General features: G+C 35.0%; 1 long non-coding RNA gene across 1 annotated transcript; it reads left to right on the top strand.

Annotated features, from left to right (window-relative positions):
- Window positions 1-1,015: 1,015 nt before the first annotated feature.
- LOC123277671 (uncharacterized) lies at window positions 1,016-16,050 on the top strand. The gene is made up of 3 exons (XR_006514801.2): window positions 1,016-1,144; window positions 12,723-12,782; window positions 15,951-16,050. It is a non-coding gene; the product is annotated as an uncharacterized lncRNA (long non-coding RNA).
- The last annotated feature ends 10,867 nt before the right edge of the window (window positions 16,051-26,917 follow it).

Here is a 26,917-nt window from a genome sequence, read left to right as displayed (position 1 = left end):
AAGGAAGCTGACCCTCTGATTACTTTGTATAGCATAACTGCCATACCAGCATGGGCCTTTATCTTGTGTGAGAATAAGTGTCTGTCTTGTTTAAGCCATTGGTAATACTATACTTGAAATGTAATCATAAAAATGCATAGTTTATATCCTGTTTATCTAAGTTACTCTAATTGGATGGCCTAATTTTTTTAATTAAATATTTTTTAAAGTTACAAAATATATGTCTGTTAATGCACTTTTGCATTGAGTAAGAAACCAGAAATTTTCCCATCTGCACTCTCCTGTCTAGGTAAGGTTATCTTAAGAGTTTGGTACTATTATTGCCCTTGCCTGACTGGGCCAGTTGTCATGTCTGCATTCCCTCTTGTGTAGGGTATTGGATGTCAAACACACCTTGCCAGAGCCAGTGATCGCAAGTAATTCAAAGGTTTATTACTCACTTAAGCGTAGGCAAAGTGTGGGAAGTCTGACTCGGAGACCTCCAAAGAGGAGGGAAGCAGAGGAGTGGAGGGGAGAAATACAGGACAGGATACCTCCTGCCCACATTGTTGAATAAGGCTGAAGACAGACTAATGTTGGTGGCTCCTCCAAGTAGGCGTAGGAGTTAGGGAGTAGGAATGGAGATCAAAGACAAGCAGGGTGGCATGGCTTGCACACTATTTATCTATCACAGCAGAAGTGATTGAGATGGGGATGGACATCTGACAGTGTTTTCCCTGGTAGTGACTTTTTGCACCCAACTCTATTGCTCACAAGTGTGCATCCTTCCAGTCCAATTTTAAAAGTTGCATTAAACTTGATTACAATTCAGGAAGGGTATGATAACTAATATTATGTGTCACTTTGGCTGGGCTATGGTGCCCAGATATGTGGTCAAACATTATTCTAAACGTTTCTGTGAAGGTGCTTTTGGGTAAGATTAACATTTAAATTAGTGAATTTTGAGAAAAGCAGATTGGGCTCCGTAATGTGGATGAGCTCATCCCACTTAAAGGCCTGAATAGAACAAAAGACTGACCTCCCCTGAATAAGAGGGAATTCTGCAGCAGGCCTTTGATCTTCAGCTGCAGTACTGGCTGTCCCCTGGGTCTCCAGCCTGCCTGCCTACTCTGCAGATTTTGAACCTTCCAACCTCCATAATCAGGTAAGCCAATTTCCTAAAACAAATCTTTTTATATACACAGATCCTATTGATTCTGTTTCTTTGGAGAACCCTGACTAATAACAAGGGCATAAGCAAAATAGTTACTAAATATGAAGTATGTTCATATTCATTTTCTAAGAGAAACTTCTATTCCACACGAAAGTGAAATGATCATGATGGTGATGATGATGATGATAATTGCAATATAGCTATACAAATTATATCATAATCCAATTTATTTAAAACCTCACAGTGTTATATTATCCTTAACATATTACCAACCATGTATTTTGGCCCCTATATGTTATTTATTAATTTATTTATCAAACAAAACTATTGTTTATAGTGAACTAGTTCAACTATTAATCAAATAATTTACCATGACAAGTAAACAGGAATGTTTACCCAGTAAATTTTACCTTAGATTTGGTCTGCAACCAGTGGAAAATGCTCCCTTGTACTAATGAATAGATTCAGTGAAGCTAGCCAAAGCACCTGCCAAAAATACCTTAAAAATGTTCCTTTTACAGAATCCAAAAAATTACAAGTGTTCAAAATGTTAATTCAAAGTACTAAAGGAACAAGAACATACCTTGTGTTAACCGGTGTTTATATGAAGTGGGAATTCAAATTACAGGGGCTTAATTGTATAAAGATATCTGGGACCCAGCAATAATTTTTGGGTAAGGTGTTTGGTTTAGGCACTACTCAAGTAAGTAAATATCTTTCTCTCATTTTTTTATTCAATAAAATACCTTTATAAGTTTCCCTTTTTTGTGGAGGAGGAGATGATTTTATAATACACCAAAAAAAGCAAAAAATGATGATGATGATAATAATGGCTGCTTTCAAACTTGTGGATAAAAAATGAATATTCTCCAAGCTTCAGGTGGAAGTCCACTCAAGGTGGGACATACCAAGAAAATCTTTGCTTAAAGTTTTGGGTTCTCCATATTGATACCTATCCCTACTTTCTGTCTCATGGGAAAGATGACTAAGATAAATGCCTCTCCTGTGCTTTAGAGCCCATCCAATCCTGTTTCTTCAACGATATTGTTTCACAAAATGATCATCATTTATTTCTTAATAGCTTCATTTTATCACTCTTCACTATTTCCTTCTTTTCAGAAAATCAATGTGTATACTCGATTTCTCCTATCTTGAAAACACCCTGTCTTAGTTCTGTGCACTTTGATCACACTCACTTCTTTATTTCACAGCCAAGCTTCTTGTAAGGGCAATATAGGCTTGCTCTCTCCACTCCTTTATTCAGTAATTCAGAAATATTTCTAAGCCAAGACTTCGAGCTTGGGCTTTGCATAGATTATCAAATTTAATTCTTGGGGCTGGCCTCGTGGTGGAGTGTTTAAGTTCACGTGCTCCACTTCAGTGGCCCAGGGTTCACAGGTTCTGATCCCCAGAGCAGACCTAGCATCACTCCTCAAGCCATGCTGTGGTAGCATCCTGTATACAAAACAGAGGAAGATGGGCACAGGTGTTAGCACAGAGCCAATAGTCCTCACACACACACACAAATTAATTCTTAACTGTCTGACAAAATATATGTAGATATCCCTTATTCCCAATTTACAGATGAGGAAACTGAGATTGAGAGAGGCTAAAGGCCTTGCTGAAGGTAACCTAAATGCAAAGCCTGTCCACTAGAATATGAATATTTTCATTCTCCCCTAAAATTGTTAACTGATGTTCATTTATTGAGTGCTTACTCTGTTACTGTGTATCAGGAGCTGGTCAAGATCTTTACCCACATTTTGTTGTTTAGATCTCACGACATCTCTATCAAGTGGATGTTTCCATTCATTCTTCAATCGCCATGGATCTTCCAAATTCAAATGAAATGTTCTTTCTTAAATTGTAAATAATCCATTGAATGCCAGATCAGGTGAACACTTATTTCTCCTTCTTATTTATTTCTCTGTGGCATTTAGTATTTTTGAATACTCTTTGTAGAGGAAGATGTCTTCATTAATTTAAAGTGTAAAAAACTTGGCTTATACATATTTGTAATAGGAAAATTAGAAGATACTAATAAAAGGAGAAAAAAATCAACAGTATCCTACCATTCAGAGATGATTCTCATTACCATTTCATGGTACATACTTTAAGAATTTTTTGTAATATGCACATTCATATATATATTTAAATGCAAATTCTATGAAGTTTCATACTCTGTTCTTTTCACTGGTCAAGGTTACTCTCTTTACGTTTTACTAAATGCCCTTTTACAAAATTGTGTGTGTGTGTGTGTGTGTATGAAGGAGATTGGCCCTGAGGTAACATCTGCTGACAACCTTCCTCTTTTTGTTTGAGACAGATTGTCGCTGAGCTAACATCTGTGCCAATCTTTCTCTATTTTATATTGGGATGCTGCCACAGCATGGCTTGATGAGGGGTTCTAGGTCCACACCCAGGACCCAAACCTGCCAAACCCGGGACACCAAAGTGGAGTATGTGAACTTAACCAATAATACCACTGGGCCGGCCTCTTTACAAAATAATTTTTAATAGTTGCACAGTATGGCTGTGTCATCATTTATTTAATCAATACTCTATTGCTGGATTTTTAGGTTGTTTTTGAATTTTTCTTTGGCTGTTAAAAAATACTGTGATTTTCCTTAGGATAATTTGCTAAAAGTACAATTACAAATTAAAATATACACACATTTTTAAAGCCTGGAAGACATATTGTCACATTTCTCACAAGCAACTTTCTGGCCCCTCCTTGATTATTGATTTGCACGAGTCATTCTTGGTCCTCTGCCTACCTCCTCCAACATTACTTGTCAATCTCCGTTATAGATAGCTTCTTTCTCTCTGGACCCCTAAATGTTTCTGTTTCCCAAGGATCTGACTGTGCTATTCTCACTATACATACTCTTACTGGGATATGTTATATAAGCAAATGGATTCTGCTTCTAGCTTCCTACAGCAGTTTCATCACCACTTTTTCAGCCTTCACTAACTGTGTCCCCTCTACTTTTCAAGACTCCACCCTTTACCCAGTCTCAAAGCCAACGCCATTTGCTTTAGACTTTTAATACAGCAGACTTCATTTCTCAGTACTTATTTTTGTATTAGTTATTTATTACCACCTAACAAACTATTCAAAAATTTGGTGGCTTAAAATATCAAATGTATCTGTGGATCAGCAATTGAGCAGACTCAGCTGGAATCCTTATGTGGCTGTACTCATTTGGCGTTAAATGGTCTAATATAATGTTTTCTATTGCTGCCATAATAAATTAACACGGATTTAGTGGCTTAAAAGCACACAAATTTATTATCTCAATTTCACGTCAGAAGTCTAGATTAACTGAGCTGGTTTCTCTGCTCCGGATTTCACAAGACCTAAATCCGTGTGTTGGCTAGCTGGATTCTTATGAGAAGGCTCCAGGAAGAATCCACTTCCAAGCTCATTCAGGTTGTTGGCAGAGTCTAGTTCCTTACGGTTGTGGGACAGAGGTCCTCATTTCCTTATTGGCTCTTAGTTCCTGGAGGAATCTTTCTTTTACATCTCAACCAGCATCAATGTGTCGAGTCCTTCTCTGCTTGGAATCTCTTGGACTTTCCTTTGTGCCAATCTCTCTAACTCATTCTTCTGCTTTTAAGTGAAACTTCAAGTAGTCATATAAAAGAAAACACATTAACTGTAGAACTCAAAATAAAAACATCACAGGGACAAAATTGAAACTCGTATTTTTCTAGCTGATACTCCTATTCCATTTTTTTCAGAAGAAGGGGAGCATATTAAGGTGTTCTGGCACATTTCCTTTGCTTTATTCTGTCAAATTCTTCTCATTTCAAGGTACAGAAAACAGCTTAAACTGGGTTAAGTAAAAAGTTGTTTATTATTAAAGCCATGGATGCCTAAGGATTCCAAAGAATGGAAATGAGTAATATACGGCCTTATGGGGTCTGGATTTGGGATTCCAGGAACTGAGACCACTCTCTGTTATTCGCAGGAGCCCTAGGGAGTCTAAAATTTGCTTTATAGCTTTCTATCTGCTGCTGAGCTACTCTGTTTCTCTCTTATACCTTCTTACTCCCTTTGTACAATGCCCATTAGAACCATCAGCAACATCTCTAAATTATAATTGCTCAGGATCTGTTTTTATCAGTTATTGATTATGATCTCTCTGTCTCTCAGTTCCTTTCTCAAAAGATTTGTATTTGACATTGGGCTGCCAGTACCTTGACTGGCTTTGGCTAGGTGATTATCCATGGTTGGACATGAGGAGGCGGGTGAAAAGGTCATAAAGGTTTGCCTTTCTAGGGTCTATGATTACAGTAGATTCTAGAAAATGAGTGTCTAGGAGAGGAAATGATAGACATGTCTAGTATACTTGCTAAAAATTTGAAAAGAAAAGTTTTAAGGAATACTTAAAAAATATATCATTACTACATTTAATATCTGTGATTAACATTACACTATATTTCTCTCCAGTCCTTTTATATGCATTTTTATGGTTATAATCATATATGTCTGTATACCATTGTTTTTGCTTTTTTGTTATTTCTTGATATAGCATAAAGATTTACTTACATCATTAAAAACATTGAGACACATTCTAAATGACTGTATCATATTTAATTATTTGAGTATATAATTCACTTAGCTATTCCTCTAATATTGCAAATTTAATCTGTTTCCAATATTATAAATATTGGTTTGACTAAATTCTTTGTTCATAAATTTTTGTCTGCATTTTAGATTTTAATCTTTTTTTGTTAGATTCCTTATGTAATAAGGAAGCAGGGTATGAAAACTTTTAAAGCTGTTGAATTTTGCCAAGGTATTAGAAAGTTTCTGAAAGGATTGTATCATTTTATAACACTGCTTCTATTAATCCTTTTTACTCATGATCTAGTGATGAACTAAGGAAAAAACTAATAGTCCTGAGAATATCAGTCTTGTTAAAATTCGATTCCAACTGCAAGGAGAGAAATCTAGGTTTATACTTGCATCCTAACTAAAAAACTTTTCTTCTATGAAATAAAGGTAGATCATGAAAAGTAATATCCCCTTTTTTCGTGAAAGATCTATTCATTGAAACAATAGTTTAATAATCACATTTGTTAGCAACAATTATCTTCTCAACATAGCCTGAAAATAACTTGATTAATTGTTTCAGACTGGTAACTCTATAGATATGTTCTTGTGCTTTTTACAACAGAAAACTATTTATGAACTTTCCCACTCTTTATACTAATATACTGTTATCCAGCCTAAAATAATTACCTCATCAATGATTGGAATCATATTCTCTGTGTTCTCATACTGGATGGTGACTCTGATGTCTCATAATCTTAAACCCTATGATTGATGATCTGCCTAGAGAAACCTCCTTGGAAGGTGAAGCAATAGCATAAAGATTGGCTTGGCTCTGAAGTAAGACAGTATGGCTTCGTATCACACATTTGTTTATGTTACATATTTTCAACTTGTCTAATCTTTTTCCACGTCTGTAAAATAGGGATAATGCCAGAGCTCGTCTCATGTTTCAAGGAGTAAATGAGTGTCAGTTAGTTGGCCCACAGTAACCACTCAAAATGTTAGTTAATATTGTTAATTTAATAAGCTAATAGATGTTAACCATTAACTACTTTTACCCTGTTTACTCTTTATTATTTTTACTTTATTTAAACCTTGGTTCTTTGAAGTAAATAAAAAACCCAGTTCTTACTTCAGCCTTATTCTCTCCATATATACTTTCAGATCTTATTAGATTATAAGTTTTAATGAAAAAATTTCCCCTACATGATCCATAATGTAAAGTGGAAGCCCATCCAATATTATTAAAACTTAGATTATTTTTAAGATCACATCTTTAGTTATAATAAAAAAATGAAGCTTAATGAAATTAATATTGAGTTCACTCCAGCCATATTGCTTATTCAGCAGCACATGTCAATACAAATGGTGAAAGTACAGAATTCAGTAAAAACAAAGCCACTATGGCGCTAACCTGGTGGCATAGTGGTTAAGTTTATGCACTCCACTTTGGCAGCCTGGGGATCACAGGTTTGGATCCCAGGCACGGACCTACACACCGCTCGTCAAGTCACACTGGCAGCATCCCACATACAAAATAGAGGAAGACTGGCACAGATGTTAGCTCAGGGGCAATCTTCCTCAAGCAAAAAAGAGGAAGATTGGCAACAGATGTTAGCTCAGGGCCAATCTTCCTCAAGCAAAAAAGAGGAAGATTGGCAACAGATGTTAGCTCAGAGCCAATCTTGCTCATAAAAAAAAAAAAGCAACCATAAAACCCACCCCCTAGAAAAACAAAGCCACTATGTATATGTTTACTGAGTTAAAAACAATTATCTTCATAAACGAATACTGAGAAAGAGAAAGGCAGCTCCCTACATTTGGGAGCTGGTCTGATACTATCAACTAGTATTTGTTGTTCCTAACAACTGGCCTGACATTCACAGTTAAGTGTTGATGTTTTCTTGTTGAGCATAGAATAATTTCACAGAGCACCAACATCAGAGAAGGCCACTCAGTGACAATGATGGAGAAAGACAAAAATGAGCCCACTGTAGAATCATGTCTGAACACAAATAAAGCATGAACGATGTGGAAGCCAGAAGTCAGCAAACACTTCACTCTCCTAGCTAATATGAGTGACTGTCGCTTCTTTACCAATGATAGCTTGAGCCTCACTCTAGTCTACCTTTCCTATAAATAGGATTTATTGAGATACCTAATTATGGAATTGTCCTACTTTCTGACAGAATTCAATTCAGGGGGTCTCTGCCTGCACCCTCCCCCAAATCATCCAACCAAAGCCCAAAGTCTGTAAGTCTTTTCTAACGTCCCCTTACTGAGAAGTCTCACAGTTCTCTATAGACAAGTATTCCCCACTTTTTGAAAGTTTTTGTAAGGCTACTTTGTTTTCACCAAAGATCTATGTTAGTACCTATTTCCACTAACCAAAAGAAATCCAAAGAGGAGTTTTGCTTTTATGAAAAAATATAAAAATCAAAAATTGCTTCTCCATTTTACACCATTTCGGCTTACAAAAAGTTTCATACAAATAAATGCTCTACTTTTGGATAGCAGGGGAACTGTATAGTTCATTCTCTCTCATAGCACTGGGGAACAACCTAACTTGTTCAACTATAGGTGTGATCCTGAAGGTCTTTGACTGGAGGGCATGGATAGAAGGTAAAAGTTGTCAATCTACTCAGATTTTCTTTACTTTTACACAACATCAATTTTATGCATTTTGTCGAGGAGTGAGGCCACTCTTAAAGTGTCATAGTTGGTTTTTTAAGGTTACAATTCCAAAATTTTGTGTAGTTTGTGTAGCTTCAAAAAATTCACTTTTACAGATTGGTAGTTACCAGAAGCGGGGAGTGGAGGGTGGACAAAAAGGAGGTCAAAGGGTACAAACTTCCAGTTATAAAAATAATTAATTCCTAGGAATATAATGAATGGTATGGTTGACTGTAGTTAACAATACTGTGTTGTATATTTGAAAGTTGCTAAGAGAGTAGATCTTAAAAGATCCTAGCACAAGAAGAAAAATTTGTAACTAGGTGTGGTGATGGGTGTTAACTAGACTTATTGTGGTGATCGTTTCACAATATATACATATGTTGAATCATTACGTGTACACCTGAAACTAACATAAAGTTCTATGCCAATTATATCTCAGTTAAAAAATTCAATTCTGCTTCTTCATTTAGTGATTGCCACACATGTTCTTTTATATTTAATAATATCCCTCAAATACTGTGTTTACCAAGCAAATTCTCTTGGATACCCTTTAATTTATTTAAGATAAATTCATTTAAGAGCTCATTAGAGCCACATTACGAATTGGAATGCACCATTTAGTAGCATGCTGAGACAGTTAATGGTTTGTGAGTTCAGAGTACAATGTGAAAACTTTATAATGCTGTACTTTTTAGTAGGATAAAATAAGATATAGTTAGTTACACTAATTTCGATATTGAACTGCTACCTAGAAGAATTGTTTAATCACTAGTTCTAAGGATAGTAATATTTAAAAAGATAAACATTTAAGTAAATGAAGCTTTTTAGTACTTTGCTATCAATTGCAAATTCAATTTAATAGGGGAAACTTTCTCATGAATTCCTTTTTCACTATCTCATCTAACCAAATTAAACTAGCTTTGGCTTTTTTTCCCCTAAATCCTTTTTTTTTTACCCTGAGGAAGATTCACCCTGAGCTAACATCTGTTACCAATCTTCCTCTTTTTGTACATGAGCCACAGCATGGCCACTGACGGACGAGTAGTGTGGATCCGCACCTGGGCACCGAACCTGGGCTGCCAAAATTAACCACTAGGCCTCTAGGGCTGGCCCTCCCCTGAATTCTTATATCAAAATGTCAGGGTGTGGAAAATGAAATAACTCCTATTGTACTTGTTATAAATACAATGTTTAATCTATCAAAGATTAATTTATATTTATTTCCTACTTTGTCATAAAATTTACATATAACAGCAATATGAGATAAATTTTTTATGTTTAGAGTAACTAATCATCTAGATGGGCAAAAATATATTCAATGGAAGTACGTAAATTTCATACAAAGTTAAATTTATATTTGGGTCAGCTAGATCTTTTAAACTAACTGCTATGGATCAGCAGTACTAGACTTTATTCAGGGGAAGCATAGGAAATAGAAGAAATACTCTTTTTCGTTAGGATGCCTTTATTAAGAGTTATATGAGTTACAGGACTGGAATTTGTATGTATAGAAAGAATTGAAAATAATCATAATGAACATTTATTGAGCATGTATCATGAATCAGGAATTGTTAAAGTGCTCCATATGTATTAACTGATTTAGTAATGACAAAGAAACTTCTGAGGAAAAGTGACACAACTGCAAAGTGTTCACCCAAACCATAGTCATCTCTTCTTTGCAGCTGAGAATTAGATGTTTCCCAGTTTGCTTTGCAGTTAGAAGTGGTCATGTGACTGAGTTCTAGCCAGTGTAATGGGAAAGTGTTCTGTGTTCTTTCCAGGTCTGGCCCATAAAACCCTCCCACATGTGATCCTCCATGCTCTTTTTGTTCTTCCAGTTAACAGGAATAAAGGTGTTTCCTAGGCTGCTCTTGGAAGGCACATGTTAAAAATGGAGCACCTCTGTCTTAGATCACTGAAACTGGATCTCTGCTATACAAGTCAAACTTAATTATAACTGAAAGAGTTATAACACAATGTATGTGAAAAGGTCTTTTAATTCTAAAAGGAATATAGTGTACTTAAAATGACACCTAATCATGTTTTGTACTATGTGATTTAACTTTTCATCTTTTCTTGTTGCATACTTTTAGAATTATATATGTTTTAATCTCTCGCAACCTACAGCAGAGTATGGTATACATAAATATGTTTGGATGTGTCAGTAAATAAATGAACTTGGATTTACTGCATATATTCCCTCTAATTTATGAAATACTTGGAAAAGTATTGTAGCAGAGATGAGACAAAGCATCATTTTAAAAAATTGTGCTTAAAAATGTAATTACAGACAAACTTCCTGGAGAATTTTCTACCCTTTAGTTTATTTATTTATTTATTTATTTGAGGAAGGTTAGCCCTGAGCTAACATCTGCTGCCAATCCTCCTCTTTTTTTGCTGAAGAAGACTGGCCCTGAGCTCACATCCATGCCCATCTTTCTCTGCTTTATGTGTGGGATGCCAACACAGCACGGCTTGCCAAGTGGTGCCATGTCCGCACCTGGGATCCGAACCGGCAAACCCTGGGCCACCGAAGTGGAATGTGCGCACTTAACCACTGCGCCACTGGGCCAGCCTCATCCCCTTTAGTTTATTAAGAACAGAAAATGACTTAGTTTGTTAAGGAATATTGTTAAAGATTTCAATTTGAGATTTAAGTTTTAATCAGAATGTTCTTTTGTTGTTTAATCTCTAGTCTCTATTATCTGTAGGTTGTTTAGCTACTTTAAAAAATTATATTTCCTTTTGGTTGTTTCTGTGTGACTTTGAGAACAAATAGTATTGAAGTGGAACTTTAAAAATTAGAGCAAAACTATAAAGGTACAGATTTAGAAAGGATAAATGTCAAGGTCTTAATGGTCATTCTCTGAAAAGTTATGTAGTTAACTCCTTTACACTGGAGATGCAAGGGTCCAGTGGAATTCTTATTCTAAACTTAGCCTAAACTTTTTCACCTGCTTTGACAGGAAAGAACCAAGGACTGATGACAAAATCACAGCTCTTGAAATTTGCAGCACATCCTTGAACCTCTACTGTGAATCTAACTTGCCCTACACATCTAGAAAGAGCTGAGCACATGCTTGTAGCATATTATATTCCTTTAAAACGTAGGATAATTAACTCCAGAGACAGATATAAGTTGTAGCGAGGAAGTCTGACACAAACATGTAGTAGAACAGGTTGACTTTTGACTAAATACAGCTCACAAGCATTTATCTTGGCTTTTGCAGACTAGTTAGTAGACAGGATTTCTCTTGGTAGCACTCTGCCAGGAGACTTGCTATCTCTATTCTAAACTGTGAAGTTTGAGGGAAATTATAAATGTTCCTGTTGGGTATGCAAAGAAAGGGAAGATGAGAAAGCTGTGGATAGTGGAGTTAGTGATAGCGAGGGTGTGACGGATATGTATATGTAATCAGTTGAACAGTGTAGTAAATTATCACATTTCATCAAATTGGAGATGTATATTTTTTCAAATATTAATCTATGTGAAATTAGGATTCATCTTGCAACTTGCTAATATTGTGTCATAAAAGATAGTGGGATATCTTATAATAATGGCATCTTGGATTAGATAAAATATCATAATTTATTACCGTTTCCATGACCTAATAGTACAGTATTTTCAAGCACTTTTAAAACAATCATAAATCCAAGTTTAAGAATATGTAATATTTGTATGTTAAAATATCCATATATTGGTTGATCCCTTTTGCCCATCTAGTGTTACAAAAATATTAGGCTATCTTTCATTGAATCTACCTCAGCCTACTTATCTAATAGAGAGGAAAAGGAAGAGTGACTTCATTATCATACTCATGACGCTTGATGATTGAATACTTCCATTACTGAACACTGGGCTGAGTGCTTTTCATGGGCTTCTTCATAGAATCCTGACAAAGATCTGTATAAGATATCATTCCAGTATGCAAATGAGGAAACTGAGGCTGAGAGAAATTATGTCAAAGTCACATACATAGTATGTGGTGGAGCTGAGATTTGAATTCTGGCCCCAGAGTCTGGGCTTTTCACCGCTATAGTATATGGGGAGGTTATATTGCATAGTGATTAAAATGTAGAAACAGAAACCTGATTGATTGGGTTCAAATTCCACTCTGCCACTAACCAATTGTGTGACTTTTTAACTACTTTGTCTCAATTGTCTCATCTGTAAAATGAAATACTCTTAAATAAGTATCTTACTCATTAGGATGTTATAAGGATTAAATGAATTAATATATGTAAAACATTTGGAATGGTGTCTGGTATGTGATTAACATCATCTAAATATTAGCTATTAATATACTGTCTCCTTTATGTTATAATTAGCCAGAGGAGGATTATCTGCCCTGAAAGAAACAACCTGGTGATCACAGAAAAATCAATCAGGTATTCTTTTTTTCTCTGCTGCCTATATTCATTTTTACCAGAACACCAAGTAGGATGACTCTTTTCTAATTGTTCTATTCAATTGAACAATTATGATTAAAGATAAGCATTCTCTTTAATGAGTTTTCCTATTATCACATTAATCCTATTCTTTAGTGTTCAGTCGACCTTTTAAATTTATCGTTGATAATAGCAAATTCAAATTTAAAGACATTGTTATATTTCTTTCTTATGGAACTAGATATGGATACTCTAAAGTTTGCTTCATATTGTTAAAGACATTTTTTTCCTAAAGGTGAGAATGTCAAGAAAGTTTAAAAGAACACCTGAAAAATCACAAGGACAAGTTATAAAGTTATATAGTTATTGAGATTATTGTTGAAATATACTTAATGTTGTATTATTTTTTCAAGAATTATCATTATTGAAACAAACTCTTGAGAAAACTAAGTTATTTGTTTTGGCTCTAAAAATTACCCATGCTGTAAGAGTATTAGGAAATCATTAATATAACATAGAAGATAGAATACACAGTGACACATATCTGGACTTTAATCCTGGTTTTGTTAATTACTAGTTTTATGACTTTGAGCAAATTGTTTAACTTTTCTGCGTTTCTGTTTCATAGTAAGCACTGAATAATGTCTATTTTATAGGACAGTTGTGAGGATTAAAGGAGTAGTTAACATAAAACATCTAATTCAGAGACTCGAAAATAGTTAACTCTATTGTTCCCCCACTCCCTTACACCCATCCTCTGCCCTAGCCTTTTTCAAAAAGTAGAGCCACTACCAGGATGTATGGGTGTATGGGACACCAGCAAACTATTTTTAGTTTAACTCATTGTAGAAATCAATGACTTGACTTAAAAAAGCTACAAAATTAGTGGGCCCGTAGGAGGCACAGTGATTTATTTATAAAGATTTAGAATAGTGCATAGAGAAAACGCACACGCATATTTGTTTATTGCCAATAAGTGCAAGTAAAGATTCTTCATAGGGTCCAGGCACTATCCCTTCCTGTTTAAGTCCAGGAACCATTTCTTTTCATTCTTTATTGTCAAAGGTATGATTCCTAGTTAATGGCATATCTCCTACCACAAGAAAAAGATAGCAACACTTATTTTTCATGATGCCATGGCTTTCTGGAAGACACTTTTTACTGAAACAATCCAGATTTTTGTTGCCTCTGCTTTTCCAATACTATTTATTTAATGCTGGTTTTGTCATTGTTTATGATATTCTATCATCCATCATGTTCTTGTGAATACTGGCTTACCATGCCTCTCTCAAAGTATGTGCTTCAGTGGTGATGATATTTATGCAAGTCTTACTCAGAGCATGCAGGCAATGTAATGATCACTTATTTTTCTTATCTTATTAAATATACAGTTTGGAATATTTTAGCGTAAACATAGAGCAACCCATTTCCAACTGTGTCTTGAAACTCTTTAGGTCACAATAGCTGCATTCCTAAAATGTGATCTCATTCAGTGAAGACTGCATCACTACCTAAATGCACTGGAAACAGTAGGGAGGAGAGATGAGGGACCTGTGGGCAGTGAAAGAAGAGTTGTCCCATTTGTGCAATGATTATTTTTTCCTCACCTGGCAAGCCTTAAAATTTACCTGGAAGAGCATGAAATTACCACATCAGTTAAAGGCAAGAGAGGACATTGATTAGAAGAACACATTGACATTACAGAGCAATAGTTTCAAAAACCCTTAAAGGAGATAGACATGACCACCCCTGGAAGATGGCTTAACATGTGGAGTGGAGTCTGCCGAGAGAGGGTGGAGTAACTACCCAGGGTGCCAATGGCAGGGGATTCATAGAGTAAAGAATGTCTACTGCCATCCTCACCTCTCTCAGGTGTTCTTGACCCAAGTTGGCAGTGTGGTTAGAATACCTACAATTGATGTTCTACTCAATTACAGCTCAAGACCAATGTTTGTTGAAGGACTAAAGTAACCCGTAACCTTGAATTTGTCCTGTTTTAGACATGAGTAGTCAAAAATTATCATATCAGTACCACTCTGGGGCCAATCTCACAATACCCCATTACAGAAATACTATTCCAGATGACAGAAATGATCCCTTTGCTAAACCACCTTCCAGGAACCAGGGCCCGGGTATGGTTCCTACAGGTACAAACTCCTAGACTAGTCATGATATCTGCTCAACACCACACTCAGGATGGAGAGTTGGAGAGTTCTCCAAAGGGGAAAAACAGAGACAAATTTCCTTGTGGGCCCTGATCTAGACTCTAGATGCCCTGCCCAGGTGTTCTTGACAAAGAAGGTACTCCAAAGTATGAGGCACCTCAGTTGTGGGGCCTGCAACAAGGGCCCTACTGGCCCGTATCTGGAGGTGGTTCTGCACAAGTTATAGTCTCTCTGAGATCCTTGAATAACATGGTGAAGACCACAATGTTAGCCAATTACTCTGACTTTCAAAGTCTTCTGTAAACTTACGTAAACTTATTGACATAAGACCTTCTGCAAGACATCATCACATTAGTTATTAGGATACGTCAAGCCAAGTTGCAACAAGTAAATTTTCTTAAAAGTTTAAAATCCTTTAGCGTCTTTCCCAGATCCTGCCAAGTTCAATATCCTCCCATTAACCATAATGGTTTAAAGTTATTAGAAGAGTTAAAAGAATGGGCCTATGAACGGATACTTTGCTCTGTATTCAGAGGTGTTTTTCTTCAGGCGTTTCATCGTGATATTTTTCTTCTAATAGATTTTTGTCATTTTATGCGCTGCAGCTCACACTTGTTAACACAGGTATATTCTTGGCTCTTGACAAACATTTCGGCACCAAGGATATAGCCTCTCTGGTGTTTGGGAAACATAAATATTATGTATCGAGCCTTATCCCATTCATAATATGCCACTGCAACCAATTGCAAAAGAAAAGAGAACTAAAAGAGTTAGAAGATTTCACAAATAAACCTATAATACAATATATTAGAGTGGCAATGCATTACCCAATGCATTTGTTGATTATTTACCTCTACTTTAAGTTGTATATATACTACAGTTCTTCCAATTCTATTCACTATTCTCACCTTTAAACCTAACTCAACCATGTTAGATACTTTTCCAAATTTCATTTTAATTCCTCTTGTAGCTTTTAGTTATAATTCTTTGTACTTTTTTTTAGTGCATACTCTGGAGATTACAATATGCATCCTTAATTTATCACAGTATATTTCAAGTTAACATTGTGTCACTCCATGTAAAGTGAAATAATCTTACAACAGTAAGTAATCTTTATTATCCTCTTCAATTCTTCGATATTTAATGCTAGCACCATTATATTTTCAGTAATTTTTTTTCCAGCTTAAAAAGTTGGCTTTACTGTGAAAGTTTGTCTGAACCATTTAGTCCTAATGTTAGAACTACTTTGTGCTTCCGGAATAAACTTAACTTGACCACAGTATTTTATTTTCAAAAATACATTGCAGGATTCCATTGGATATAGTTTGCTTAAAATTTTAGGATACATGTTTATGAATGCTATAAACCAGTCAATTTATTTTCTTGTACTGTCCTTATAATGTTTTGTTACTGAGATTTTATTAGCTTCATAAAAGAAAATGGGAATGCTTCCTCTTTTCTCTGTACCTAGAATAGTGTTTGTGCAAGACTGCAATTGTTTTTGAATGTTTGATAGGACTTGCTGGCCTAAGGATCTAAGCTTGAAGTTTTCTTTATTGGAAGATTTAACTGTGATCTAATTTCTTTAATAGTCATAGGACTTTTCTATTTTCTATTTCTTTTTGAATCACATTCAGTATACGTTTCTAGAAATTTGTTTCTTCTACCTGTTTTCAAAGTTATTGACATAAAAATCATTTCTATGTCTTTTATTACAATTTTAAGAACAGCAGCATATGCAGTTATGTCCCCATTTCATTTCTAATCCTGTTTATTTGGGTCTTCCCTCTTTTTATTTGATCAATTTTATGAATTTTATTTATTTAATTAATTTTTTCGAAAACCAAGTTTTTCTTTATTGATCCTCTGGTTTGTTATGCCATAATTTTTGTTTTATCTTTATTTTTTCCTTCTTTCAACTTTTGTGTTTGATTTGCTGTTTTATTTTTCTAAATTATAATGATTATTGATTTTCAGTCTCTCTACTATATGCTTTTAAGGCTATAACTATTCTTCTATATATGACTTTGTACCACCCCAGTTTTAATACAGTAATTTAAATTATTTCAAAAATGTCTGATTATAATCAGGATTTCTACCTTGTTCTATTGAAGTGTTTTTCTTAATTTGCAAACATATAATGATTTTCTAGTTATTTGAGGGTTATATCCAACTTAATTTCACTGTGATCAGATAATGTGGTATGTATGTTACCAATATTTGCAAAATATTTGAGAATAGGGTTAAGGCTCAGTATATCATCAGATTTAATATATGTGCGATAAACGCTCCCACTGTGATGGTAAATTTGATTTTTCTTTTTTGATGAGGAAGATTGACCCTGAGCTGACATGTGTTGCCAATCTTCTTCTTTTTGCTTGAGGAAGATTGTCACTGAGCTGACATCTTTGCCAATCTTCCTCCATTTTGTATGTGGGACGCTGTCACCAGCATGACTTGATGAGTGGTATGTAGGTCCGCGCTCAGCATCTGAACCCATGAACCCTGGGCCGCCAAAGTGGAGTTCGCAAACTTAAGCACTGTGCCTCTCGGCTGTCCCCTAAATTTGATATTTTTTATAGAGTTCTATTAAAAGTACTTTTATATGTTTTTTGAGCCATGTTAGTAACTACATAAAAGTTTAGAAGTGTTATGTAATGCTGGAAAATTAAAACTTTTATCATTTATTGACCCTCTTAACTCCAGGGAGACTATATATATATACACATATCCTTAAATACTATTTTTTGCTTATAGTTACTATAGCTATGTGAGCATTACTTTAGATAACATTTGCCTGATTTTTTTCCAGATTGGCTTTCAACCTTTCAGTGTCTCCTGCTGAGTTTGGTCATATTCAGTATAATTAACAAACTGAATATTTTGGCTCTAAGTTGTCTCATTTTTCCTTTGATATCCAAAAGAAAATGAAAGATATCTCTAGAAGAAAAAAACAGGATTTTTGTGATAATTAAATATAAGTTTTTTCAGTTATCTATTACATAATAGATATTTGGTATCTCAAAATCTATTTTGTATCACTCAAAGTTCAAAATATTCAAATTAAAGTTAGATAAAAAATAGGTTATACTTATAGAAGTCCCTGCTGTACCTCCCTCACCAAAGATCAATTTTCTTACATGAAGTTATTGAAGGAACTTCTGCAGAATCAAACACATGACAATCAGTTGGTGAAAATTTGTGAGAAACAATTCAGTATCAAAAACTTTAAGATGTAGGATTTTGTAGTAATCTTCTACCTTAGAAATGACATATAAAAACACTACAAGTGACATAAGCAAGTACTATTTTTTTCTAGGCCTGGATAAAATGATTGAGAATTTCCATCCCATGATTCATGATCTGCAACACATAAAATAGAGGACAAACTGAGGTTTGAGACCATTATCACAGTGGTGCGCAATTTATGCTTAATTCGTCTGTAGGCTCATAGACTAGTTTCTCATACCAACACCTGACCTCCATTCCACAAGTCTATGTCCTTAACTTTGTTCTACAGAGAAAGAAAACTAGTGTCAATGCTGGGATATGTTAAAAGTTGTCATTATGCATCTTCCCCCAATAAGTATCTGGAAGTGTACAGATAGATATAGGAAGGAAATGGAGTATTTCCTGAGTGCAGCTAAAGTCAACAAATGGGACACAGATGTAGATTTACAGCTATATTATTTATGACAGCATTCTTCTACCCAATTTTGGAATTATGTCTTTCAATTAACAGTTTGATCTTGTAAAATTCCAGAGCAGATTAAATGGTTGTTAATATTATAAAATAGTGTATTTAGACACATATGCTGAGGATTTTATAAGGCCTCTTAGAATAAGGGAAGCACCCTATCAAATATGTTGTTTAAGGCTGTTTCCTAACCCTGAGTTTTGAATAGTATTGTTTTTTTTAATGGGAAAGCATTTACTTTATAAATCAGATGCCAGAATTTAATCCTCGATCTTAATACTCTGGCAACTTTGTATACATGACTTGAACCTGATGAGCCTCATTTCTCTTTCAGGTAGTGTGGCTAATAATACATACATGTGTTCTCCATACCTATTTGCTTTTGAAGCACTGTCCTCAAGTCTTTACTGGCTTTGGCATTTGCCTTATTTGGCAGAAGTGAAGATAAAGGCTGGTAGACCATAATTTCCCTGAATAGTATTATTGAATAGTATTAAGTAGCATTGTTCTGCATTCTAAAATCTGTATAGGAGATCCAAGTATTGAAGACCAAATGACAAACAGCTCTTAATTGCTGTTTATAGATATCAACATTTTGTTGACATGAAATCTCTAGGATATAGAAAAGCTTTATGAATTTTATCATTTAGCTCTTGCTTCATAGCAAACTGATCTAAACTTAGCAGCTTAAAACAATAGCGATTGATTTTGCTTTTGATTCTGGGCTGGCTTCAGCTGGGCAGTACTGGCCTGAGCCAGACTTGAAAAATCTTGGCAAGGTTCACTCATGTGGCCATGATTGGTTGGTGGGTTGACTGGGGCTGGCTATTATGGTGTTGTCTAGGAAAACTGGGATGACTGGAGCCCCTCTGACATAGTCTCTTAGTCCTTCACCAAGCTAGTCCAGGCTTTTTCACATGATGGTGTCAGAATTTTAAGGGCAAGAAAAGAAGCTACAAAGCTTTTTGTGTCCCATGCTTGGAACTCAACAGCTCAACTGCACTTCTGGCATGTTCTAGTCAAAGTCATAAGGCATGTTCAGATTCAAGAGGTGAAGAAATACATTCAAATTTTGGTGTTTTTTTTTTTTGAGGAAGATTAGCCCTGAGCTAACATCTGCTGCCAATCCTCCTCTTTTTACTGAGGAAGACTTGCCCTGAACTAACATCTGTGCCCATCTTCCTCTATATTATATGTGGGATGCCTGCCACAGCATGGCTTGTCAAGCAGTGCCATGTCTGCACCCGGCATCCGAACTGGTGAACCCCGGGCCTCCAAAGTGGAATGTGTGCACTTAACTGCTGTGCCACCCGGCCGGCCATACACTCCAGTTTTTGATGAGAAGAATTGCCAAGAATTGTGCCCATTTTTGAAGTCTAACACATGAACCAAAGTGTGCAAACAAATTAAATAAGCTGTTTATCTCTAATGTTCAAACATTGTGAACAGACATTGAAAAATTCACTCAACCTTTAAATGTTTTGTTCACAAATTTTAATAATCATACATAACTGGAAATAAATAGTTTTGTTTGTTAATGCCACCAAGTCCAACTCCTAGCAACCCTATGTATAGCAGAGAATAACCTTTCCCGGTCTTTTTGCACCATCCTCTCACCTTTTGGAGCTATATCAGACAATGCTCCACTGCTATTCACAGGGTTTTCATGCCCAGTTTTTTCAGAAGTGGGTGGCCAGATCCTTCTTCCTAATCTGTCTTAGTCTGAAAGCTCTGCTGAAGTCTGTCTGCCATGAGTGACCCTGCTGATATTTGAAATACTGGTGGCATAGCTTTCACCATCACAGCACTGCACAGCTGCCACAGTGTGACAACTGGCAGACAGGTGGTGTGGTTCCCTGACTGGGAAATGAACCCATGCTGAGCTGGTGAGAGCACTGAATCTTAACCACTAGACCACCCGGGCTGGCTGGAAATAACTTACACCACCTTAAATAAATTATCTTGAATTTTGGGCATTCATAATTCTTCTAGTATTTGTTAGAGGTCATAGAACAGTAAAAAATATCAATATAGGAAATTTTAAAATTTCTTATTAGCACTCATAAATAGTGTGATGGAGAGGAAGACATTGACCAAAATCAGGTTTTCAATTAATTATGAATTCTATTTATCCATTTTACCTCCATCCTTATTATTGCAAAAATTTAAGTTCTCTATTGGAATTAATAGAAACATCTGATAACTTGACTTAGGAAATGTTTAATTAAAAATGAAGATTTTTACAGGAATCCCTGAGTGTTTAACCTCTGTAGAATTTTGTATAAACCAAGAAATAAATGGAATCCTGAAAAGCTTGAACTAAACATGGATTAATCCTTCAGGCTTTTTTGGCAAAAGTGTAGGCATAATTCAGGTTTAGCTAATTAAAGGCTTTTCACAGCCATAGCTTCATCATCCTCTATTTATAATCCTTCACCTATTACAAACACTACATTGGAGGCTTGAAAAAATAAAGTTCTGAAGAATGACAACCTCTAGAAAAATGTGTTTACTGATGGAGCATAATGAATATATTTTATAGAATTTTGCATGTTATTCAAAATGTGCATATTTTGCTTATTTATAATTTTATCAGAATTGAAAAATCTGGGTGTGTATTAATTTATACATCTATTAAAATACATTTTATAGATAACAAAACTATTTTTAAATTTTATGAGCAATAATATTATACAAAAATAATTATAATACATTATTTTGTACTAGTTATTGAGCTGTTGAAGAGTGAAGAATTAAAGTGAGGGGGGATATTCAAAGGTGTCTAATTCCACATCTGAGTTTAAAGGAGTTCACCTAGGAAAATATGGAGTAAGATTCTAAAAACTGGGGCACAGAAAAATAATTTCTAGTTCAGAAAATAAAAATACAGGGAAAAAGATTAAATTCCTACAATTTTTAGAGAGCTTGAAGAGACTATCCTTCAGCATATACATATGAAAGCTGAGTCTCGGACCTGTTCTAGGTCACAAAACTAGTTAGTGTCATATATGAGTTGGAACTCAAATTTTCTAACTTTAAACCCAGTGTTCATTCTTTAATATCAAACTCTAGAAGGTGGAGGATGAATAACTTTCAGTGTCTGCCTATTACATTTTAGAAGGTTTATCCCATTTACTAACTTTATTATTATTCTGAAGATTATCAATAAAAGGTTTTTGATTATTTTTAATAATTATTTCCAACAAAAGGTATCAAAAATCTGGGAACATTTATGAATCACTTTTTCCCTGAATACCTATATATCTGTGTACTCATAATACAGAAGATGAGTCAACCTCATCTCTGTCTCCTCCCGTGTACATAAACGTGAATGCACACACCCATACATAAGCATACAACCTGAAAATGTTAAAGATGATTTTTCTTTCCTCATCTTTATTGGGGAAAATGGCTTCCTAAGACATATATTTTGAGTTCGTTTTAGAACTTTTTTTAAAATTTAATTTTCACATCACAAAATCCCATTGATCTTACTTCCTTAATAACTCTGAAAATAAATCTTTCTAAATATCTACTGTCTTCTTTCAGGTCTGCTAAATGACCTCTCAGGTTGCTTTTGCCGTCTCCCTTGTGCCATTTCCCTAATCCATCTTTATGATCTGGGCTCTACATTCTCCTATAGTATCTCAAATTCCAGCCATACTATACCACTTGATCTTCTTCCAACAAACCATGCTCTCTCATGCCTCTATGCTTTTACCTACTTCATTCCTTATGCCAGCAACACCCTTTTCCACTCTCACTACTTTATAAAAACTCAGTCATCCTTTAAGACCTGACTCAGATATGCTTTCATGTGTTCCACAAATGGCCCCTATAGCTGACAGTGAAATCATCCCGTCATATATTAGGTGTCCTTATAGGACAGTTAGGTTAAATCAAACTTTATGAGAAGCTCTGAAAGCCCCCATGGCTATAACAAACAAGCAAACACCCCTTGCAGTGTTATGGGTTGAGAAAAAAAAAGTACTGATTAGAGAAGATAGGTTATGCTTTATAATGTTGTTTAAAAAGTCTATTTTAACTTTTTTATATCCTCATTCCACTCTACTCAAGTATGTTATATCATATATATGACAGACAAATTTCAATATGGTCAAATCACCCAATGCTTATCAATATCTTTGTTTTTAGGAAACTTTTGTCACTGTACAAGACTAAATGTGTTTTCCCCAAGGGCTACTACTCCAAAAGAATTTCAAAAAATTATGTATAATCATGTGTATTTTTAGGTTGACTTCTAAATGTTTTATTATAAATTTAATGCTTAATGGACTGCAAATAATGTAATTGCTGTAGTATTATAAACATTTCATTTTTAAAAAGTTAGATCACATTTTTATTTCTATAAAATGGAACTGAAATGCCTTAGCAACTTACTACCTACTGTACTTATTTGAAGAATGTCCTTGAAAAATCATGTCCAGAACCATTTGTGGTACTTCATTATAGCAACCCTAGGGAACTGATACAGATTTTGGTACTGAGCATAGGGTGCTACTGTAGCCAATACTTAAAAATGTGGAAGTGGTTTTGAAATTGGCTATTGAGTAGAAGCTGAAAGAGTTTTGAAATGCATGATAGAAATATTCTAGATTGTCTTGAAGAGAGTGTTGGTAGAAATATGAACATTAAAGGCCATTTTGTTAAGGATGCAGACAGAAATAATAACCATGTTGTTGAACACTGGAGGAAAGGAAATCTTTCTTATAAAGTGGCAGAAAACTTGGCTGAATTGTTTTTGCTGTTGAGTGGAAGTAGAACTTGTAAGTGATGAATTTGGATATTTGGCTGAGGAGACTTGAAAATGAAGTGTGAGAAGTGTGGCTTGGTTTCTCTTTGCTCCTTATACTAAAATGAGAGAGGAAAGAGAGAAATTGAGGAAGGAACTATTAAGCAAAAAGGAGCCAGAACTTGATGATTTGGAAAATTTTCAGAGGATTCATATTGCGCTAAAGCATACTCTGGAGAGAACAACGTGGGATGAATGGACAATCTTTTGCTGAAGACATTAGATGTTTGACTTATGGATCCAATCAATTATCTCAGCAAAAGCCAGGAACAGAGAGGAGTAGCCAAGAAGGAACTGTGTATAAACCTTGTATCTAATGGTGTGGATCTCCTTGACATACACAGAACACCAACAAGAGTTTTGAGAGTTATGTACCAGCAGAATAACTGCCAGCCTGGACTGAAGGGGACAGAAATGATGGAGTCTGTTAGACTTTTAGAATTCTACAAGCAGGAAGTGGGTTGCCCAGAGGGCAGGAGGGCCCAAAGACTAGGGCTACTTAGAGTCTGATGGGGCTTCCATGACCCAGAGACAAGGGCTGATGGGCACTTTTCAGACCCAGAGGGCAGACTGAACCTCAGGGAATTCTTTTCCAATCTTGAAACCCAATGGAACTTTCCCTGCTGGGTTGTAAAGTTGCTTTAGACCAGTGACTCCTTTGTCGCTTCCATTTTCTACCTTTAGGAATGGGAACGTCTATCCCATTCCCAACAGGAATGCATGTCCCACCATTGTATTTTGAAAGCAGGCATATTGTTTTCTAGTTCACAGGTTCACAGATGGAGAGAAATTTCTCCCTAGGATGGAACATGTCCAGAATCTCAACCATACCTGACATAGATGATAAGATTTGGAACTTTTTGAGTTGAGAAAATTTAGATAAGATTTTGGATTTAGAGTTAATGGTGGAATGGTTCAAGAGTTTTAGGGATGCTGTGATGGACGTGAATTTTTGAGGGCCACAAACTGGGCTGTACTGGGTTGAATATTGCACTTACTCTGTGTCAAACATTATTCTAAGTGCTTTTCAAATATTAATTATTTTATCATATTAACTATCCTATCATATATGTTTTATTATCCTCATTTTACAAAAGAGGAAACAAGTTTAGGGAGGGTATTTATCAAGTAAATAGAATAACAAGGATTCATTTATTACTGTCTAAAGTTAACTTCAGAAAGGCAAGGGTATTCAAATATCTCTAGATATTTATAATAACCTCTTTCATAACCATCATTAAATATATATCTAAAAATCCTGAATCTACTCATTTTTACTTAAAAAGAAAAGAGTTTATTTATTGAAAAGAAATATTGGTGATTTGTAGTACCATAAGTCTGAAAGTCAAATGAAAGATATTACTCTTTTTATAACTTAAAAATACCCAACTGAAAAAGTCAAACAATATGAAAATATGTTCAATGAAAAGTTAAATTCCCTTCTCTCCATATCTCTAAACTCCCTCCCCAGAAGCAAATATCATTACTAGTTTCTTGTTGCGTCTTTTGAATAATATCTTTTATTGACATATAATTGACATATAACATTATATTAGTTTCAAGTGTACAACATAATGATTTGATAGATGTATTCATTGTGAAATGATCACCACAGTAAGTCTAGTTAACATCTATCAGCACACTTAGTTACACAGTTTTTTTCTTTAAATGAAAACTTTTAAGATCTGCTCTCTTAGCAACTTCCATCTTTCAAATATACGATACAGTATTATTAACCACAGTTACCGTGCTGTACATTGTATTCTGAGGTCTTATTTATTTTGTAACTGGATGTTTGTACCTTTTCACCACCTTCACCCATTTTGCCTAGCCCCTACCCACTCTGGTAACCACCAACCTGTTCTCTGTATCCATGAGTTTGGGGTTTTTTGTTTCTTTAGATTCCACACATAAGTGACATCATATGGTATTTGTCTTTCTCTGTCTGACTTATTTTGCTTAGCATAAGGCCCTCAAGATCCATCCATATTGTGGCAAATGGCAGGATTTCCCTCTTTTTATGGCTCAATAATATTCAATTTATATGTATTATATACATATAAATATATACACCACATTTTCTTTATCCATTCATCCATTGATGGACCCTTCAATTGTTTCCATGTCTTGGCTATTACAAATAATGCTGCAATGAACATGGCGTGCATATGTCTTCTCAGGTTAATGTTTTCATTTTCTTTGGATAAATACTCAGAAGTGGAGTTGCTGGATTGTATGGTAATTCTATTTTTAACTTTTTAAGGGACCTCCAACCTGTCTTGCATAGTGGGTGCACCAATTTACATTCCCCTCAACAGTGCACAAGGATTCCCTTTTCTCCATATCCTTGTTGACACTTGTTGTTTCTTACCTTTTTGATAATAGCCGTTCTAATAGGTGTGAGGTGATATTTCAATGTGGTTTTGATTTGCAGTTCTCTGATGATTGGTCATGTTGAGTACATTTTCATGTACCTGTTGGCCATCTGTGTATCTTCTTTGGAAAAGTGTCTGTTCAGATCCTGGGCCCATTTTTTAATTGGATTGTTTATTTATTGCTATTGAATTATATGAGTCTTTATATATTTTGGATATTAACCCTTTATCAGATATATGATTTGCAAATATTTTCTCTCTTCAGTTTGTTGTCTTTTCATTTTGTTGATAATTTCCTTTGCTGTGCAGAAGCTTTTTAGTTTGATGTAGTTCCATTTGTTTATTTTTGCTTTTGTTGCCTTTGCTTTTGGTGTCAGATTCAAAAGTCATCACCAAGACCAATGCAAAGGAGCTTATCACTTTTCTTGTAGTAGTTTTATAATTTCAAGTCTTATATTCAAGTCTTTAATCCATTTTGAGTTAATTTTTGTGTATGGTGTAAGATAGTGGTGCAGTTTCATTCTTTGGCATGTGGCTGTCCAGTTTACCCAACACCATTTATTGAAGAGACTATCCTTTTCCCATTGTATATTCTTAACTCCTTTGTCATAAATTAATTGACTATAGATGTGTGGATTTATTTCTAGGCTCTGTATTCTGTTCCATTGATCTATGTGTCTGTTTTTATGCCAATATCATACTGTTTTGATTACTATAGCTTTGTAATATAGCTAGAAATAAGGAAGTGTAATTCTTCCAGCTTTGTTCTTTCTCAAAATTGCTTTGGATGTTCAGGGTCTTTTGTGGTTCCATGCAGCTTTTATGATTATTTGCTCTATTTCTGAAAAAAATACCATTGGAATTTTGATAGGGATTGCATTGAATCTGTAGATCACTTTGGATAGTGGAGATATTATAACAATATTAATCTTCCAATCCATGAACATGGATTATGTTTCCATTTATATGTGTCTTCAGTTTCTTTCATCAATGTTTTATGGTTTTCAGTGTACAGATCTTTCAACCTCTGGTTGAATTATTCCCTAGGTATTTTATTCCTTTTGATGCAATTGTAAATGGGATTG

The sequence above is a fragment of the Equus asinus genome, chromosome 16 (assembly GCF_041296235.1).
Source record: "Equus asinus isolate D_3611 breed Donkey chromosome 16, EquAss-T2T_v2, whole genome shotgun sequence".
In the NCBI taxonomy this organism is placed as follows: domain Eukaryota; kingdom Metazoa; phylum Chordata; class Mammalia; order Perissodactyla; family Equidae; genus Equus; species Equus asinus.
This window is presented reverse-complemented; position numbering and strand designations above follow the sequence as displayed.